The sequence below is a fragment of the Brassica napus genome, chromosome A1 (assembly GCF_020379485.1).
Source record: "Brassica napus cultivar Da-Ae chromosome A1, Da-Ae, whole genome shotgun sequence".
NCBI lineage: Eukaryota > Viridiplantae > Streptophyta > Magnoliopsida > Brassicales > Brassicaceae > Brassica > Brassica napus.
Window position 1 is genome coordinate 98108 of NC_063434.1, and position 6000 is coordinate 104107.

The following is a 6000-nucleotide window of genomic DNA, read 5'->3' on the forward strand; positions in this document are numbered from 1 at the left end:
CCTCTCTAACTATCATCATATGTTAGTTCATGATACAAATATACATTAAAACTTTTTTTTTCATTTTTTGAATTTTTCTCAAAATTTGTGTGTTGACCCCTACAAAATATTCAGTTTTTCGGTAAATAGTTAATATACCGAAGCATATAATCTTTAGTGTTGTTTTAAAATTTCTAACCACATTCTACGTTTGTATTAATGTATTCTAAACTCTATTTCATGGTACATTGGCATCGTTCTCTTTTTTTTAATCAATTAATTTAGTAAAACTTCATATGCTCCCAAATCAGAGGACAAACCCCAATAAAATCGCTACTCTAGAGAAACGGAGACAAAAAAGGTTCCAACCTCCTAACAATCATCATATTTTAGTTCATGATACAACTATGAATTAAAAAAATATTTTCATTTTTTTAATTTTTCTCAAATTTTTTGTGTTAACCCCCTACAAAATATTCAGTTTTTCGGTAAATAGTTAATATACCTAAGCATATAATCTTTAGTGTTGTTTTAAAATTTCTAGCCACATTCTACGTTTCATTAATGTATTATAAACTCTATTTTATGGTACATGGGCATCGTTCTCATTTTTTAATCAATTAATTTAGTAAAACTTCATATGTTCCCTAAATTAGTGGACAAACCCCAATAAAATCAATATTCTAGAGGAACGGAGAAAACAAATGTTCAAAACCTCTCTAACAATCATCATATGTTAGTTCATGATAAAAATATGCATTAAACAATATTTTCATTTTTTGAATTTTTCTCAAAATTTGTGTGTTAACCCCTACAAAATATTCGATTTTCGGTAAATAGTTAATATATTGAAGCATATAATCTTTAGTGTTGTTTTAAAATTTATAACCACATTCTACATTTGCATTAATGTATTCTAAACTCTATTTCATGGTACATGGGCATCGTTCTCGTTTTTAAACAATTAATTTAGTAAAACTTCATATGCTCCCAAATCAGAGGACAAACCCCAATAAAATTCTACTCTAGGGAAACGGAGACAACAAAGGTTCCAAACCTCCCTAACAATCATCGTATTTTAGTTCATGAATTAAAAAAATATTTCATTTTTTTTTTAATTTTTCTCAAATTTTGTGGTTACAAAATATTCAGTTTTTTGGTAAATAGTTAATATACCTAAGCATATAATCTTTAGTGTTGTTTTAAAATTTCTAACCACATTCTATGTTTGTATTAATGTATTATAAACTCTATTTCACGGTACATGGGCATCGTTCTTTTTTTTAATCAATTAATTTAGTAAAACTTCATATGCTCTCTAAATCAGAGGACAAACCCCAATAAAATCGTTATTCTAGAGAAACGGAGACAACAAAGGTTCCAAACCTCTCTAACCATCATCATATTTTAGTTCATGATACAAATAAGAATAAAACAGTATTTTCATTTTATTGATTTTTTCTCAAAATTTGTGTGTTAACCCCTACAAAATATTCAGTTTTCGGTAAATGGTTAATATACCGACGCATATAATCTTTAGTGTTGTTTTAAAATTTCTAACCACATTCTACATTTGTATTAATGTATTATAAACTCTATTTCATGGTACATGGGCATCGTTCTATTTTTTACCAATTAATTTAGTAAAACTTCATATGTTCCTAAATCAAAGTACAAACCTCAATAAAATCGCTATTCTAGAGAAACGGAGACAACAATAATACAAATATGCATTTAAACAATATTTTCATTTTTTTATTTTTTTTCAAAATTTGTCTGTTATGAAGTTTTACTAAAACGATGCCCATGTACCATAAAATAGAGTTTATAATACGTTAATACAAACGTAGAATGTGGTTAGAAATTTAATACAACACTAACGTAGAATGGTTCTCTTTTTTTAATCAATTAATTTAGTAAAACTTCATATGCTCCCTAAATTAGTGGACAAACCCCAATAAAATCATTATTCTACAGAAACGGAGAAAACAAAGGTTCAAAACCTCTCCAACAATCATCATATGTTAGTTCATGATAAAAATATGCATTAAAACAATATTTTCATTTTTTTGATTTTTTTTTCAAAATTTGTGTGTTAACACCCCTACAAAATATTCAGTTTTCGGTAAATGGTTAATATACCTAAGCATATAATCTTTAGTGTTGTTTAAAAATTTCTAACCACATTCTACATTTGTATTAATGTATTCTAAACTATATTTCATGGTACATGGGCATCGTTCTCTTTTTTAATCAATTAATTTAGTAAAACTTCATATGCTCCCTAAATCAGAGGACAAACCCCAATAAAATCGCTATTCTAGAGAAACGGAGACAACAAAGGTTCCAAACATCTCTAACAATCATCATATGTTAGTTCATGATACAACTACGAATTAAAAAAATATTTTCATTTTTTTGAATTTTTCTCAAATTTTGTGTGTTAACCCCCTACAAAATATTCAGTTTTTCGGTAAATAGTTAATATACCGACGCATATAATCTTTAGTGGTGTTTTAAAATTTCTAACCACATTCTACGTTTGCATTAATGTATTATAAACTCTATTTTATGGTACATTGACATCGTTCTCATTTTTTAATCAATTAATTTAGTAAAACTTCATATGTTCCCTAAATTAGTGGACAAACCCAATAAAATCGTATTCTAGAGGAACGGAGAAAACAAAGTTCAAAACCTCTCTAACAATCATCATATGTTAGTTCATGATAAAAATATGCATTAAACAATATTTTCATTTTTTGAATTTTTCTCAAAATTTGTGTGTTAACCCCTACAAAATATTCAGTATTTCGGTAAATAGTTAATATACCGAAGCATATAATCTTTAGTGTTGTTTTAAAATTTCTAACCACATTCTACATTTGTATTAATGTATTCTAAACTCTATTTCATGGTACATGGGCATCGTTCTCTTTTTTTAATCAATTAATTTAGTAAAACTTCATATGCTCCCTAAATCAGAGGACAAACCCCAATAAAATCGCTACTCTAGGGAAACGGAGACAACAAAGGTTCCAAACCTCTCTAACAATCATCATATTTTAGTTCATGATACAACTATGAATTAAAAAAAAATTTCATTTTTTTTAATTTTTCTCAAATTTTGTGTGTTAACCAACCCCTACAAAATATTCAGTTTTTCGGTAAATAGTTAATATACCTAAGCATATAATCTTTAGTGTTGTTTTAAAATTTCTAACCACATTCTATGTTTGTATTAATGTATTATAAACTCTATTTCACGGTACATGGGCATCGTTCTCTTTTTTAATCAATTAATTTAGTAAAACTTCATATGCTCCCTAAATCAGAGGACAAACCCCAATAAAATCGTTATTCTTGAGAAACGGAGACAACAAAGGTTCCAAACATCTCTAACAATCATCATATGTTAGTTCATGATACAACTATGAATTAAAAAAATATTTTCATTTTTTTGAATTTTTCTCAAATTTTGTGTGTTAACCCCTACAAAATATTCAGTTTTTCGGTAAATAGTTAATATACCGACGCATATAATCTTTAGTGGTGTTTTAAAATTTCTAACCACATTCTACGTTTGCATTAATGTATTATAAACTCTATTTTATGGTACATGGGCATCGTTCTCATTTTTTAATCAATTAATTTAGTAAAACTTCATATGTTCCCTAAATTAGTGGACAAACCCAATAAAATCGTATTCTAGAGGAATGGAGAAAACAAAGGTTCAAAACCTCTCTAACAATCATCATATGTTAGTTCATGATAAAAATATGCATTAAACAATATTTTCATTTTTTGAATTTTTCTCAAAATTTGTGTGTTAACCCCTACAAAATATTCAGTTTTTCGGTAAATAGTTAATATACCGAAGCATATAATCTTTAGTGTTGTTTTAAAATTTCTAACCACATTCTACATTTGTATTAATGTATTCTAAATCTATTTCATGGTGCATGGGCATCGTTCTCTTTTTTTAATCAATTAATTTAGTAAAACTTCATATGCTCCCTAAATCAGAGGACAAACCCCAATAAAATCGCTATTCTAGGGAAACGGAGACAACAAAGGTTCCAAACCTCCCTAACAATCATCGTATTTTAGTTCATGATACAAACTATGAATTAAAAAAAAATTTTTTAATTTTTCTCAAATTTTGTGTGTTAACCCCTACAAAATATTCAGTTTTTCGGTAAATAGTTAATATACCTAAGCATATAATCTTTAGTGTTGTTTTAAAATTTCTAACCACATTCTATGTTTGTATTAATGTATTATAAATTCTATTTCACGGTACATGGACATCGTTCTCTTTTTTTAATCAATTAATTTAGTAAAACTTCATATGCTCTCTAAATCAGAGGACAAACCCCAATAAAATCGTTATTCTTGAGAAACGGAGACAACAAAGGTTCCAAACCTCTCTAACCATCATCATATTTTAGTTCATGATACAAATAAGAATTAAAACAGTATTTTCATTTTATTGATTTTTCTCAAAATTTGTGTGTTAACCCCTACAAAATATTCAGTTTTCGGTAAATGGTTAATATACCGACGCATATAATCTTTAGTGTTGTTTTAAAATTTTAACCACATTCTACATTTGTATTAATGTATTATAAACTCTATTTCATGGTACATGGGCATCGTTCTATTTTTACCAATTAATTTAGTTAAACTTCATATGTTCCTAAATCAAAGTACAAACCTCAATAAAATCGCTATTCTAGAGAAACAGAGACAAAAATAATACAAATATGCATTAAAAAAATATTTTCATTTTTTTTATTTTTTTTTTCAAAATTTGTGTTTTATGAAGTTTTACTAAATTAATTTATTAAAAAAAAGAACGATGCCCATGAACCATAAGATAGAGTTTATAATACGTTAATACAAACGTAGAATGTGGTTAGAAATTTAATACAACACTAACGTAGAATGGTTCTCTTTTTTTAATCAATTAATTTAGTAAAACTTCATATGCTCCCTAAATTAGTGGACAAACCCCAATAAAATCATTATTCTACAGAAACGGAGAAAACAAAGGTTCAAAACCTCTCTAACAATCATCACATGTTAGTTCATGATAAAAATATGCATTAAAACAATATTTTCATTTTTTGATTTTTTTTTCAAAATTTGTGTGTTAACACCCCTACAAAATATTCAGTTTTCGGTAAATGGTTAATAAACCTAAGCATATAATCTTTAGTGTTGTTTAAAAATTTCTAACCACATTCTACATTTGTATTAATGTATTCTAAACTATATTTCATGGTACATGGGCATCGTTCTCTTTTTTTAATCAATTAATTTAGTAAAACTTCATATGCTCCCTAAATCAGAGGACAAACCCCAATAAAATCGCTATTCTAGAGAAACGGAGACAAAAAAGGTTCCAAACCTCTCTAACAATCATCATATGTTAGTTCATGATACAACTATGAATTAAAAAAATATTTTCATTTTTTTGAATTTTTCTCAAATTTTGTGTGTTAACCCCCTACAAAATATTCAGTTTTTCGGTAAATAGTTAATATACCGACGCATATAATCTTTAGTGTTGTTTTAAAATTTCTAACCACATTCTACGTTTGCATTAATGTATTATAAACTCTATTTATGGTACATGGGCATCGTTCTCATTTTTTAATCAATTAATTTAGTAAAACTTCATATGTTCCCTAAATTAGTGGACAAACCCCAATAAAATCGCTATTCTAGAGAATGGAGAAAACAAAGGTTCAAAACCTCTCTAACAATCATCATATGTTAGTTCATGATAAAAATATGCATTAAACAATATTTTCATTTTTTGAAATTTTCTCAAAATTTGTGTGTTAACCCCTACAAAATATTAAGTTTTTCGGTAAATAGTTAATATACCGAAGCATATAATCTTTAGTGTTGTTTTAAAATTTCTAACCACATTCTACATTTGTATTAATGTATTCTAAACTCTATTTCATGGTACATGGGCATCGTTCTCTTTTTTAATCAATTAATTTAGTA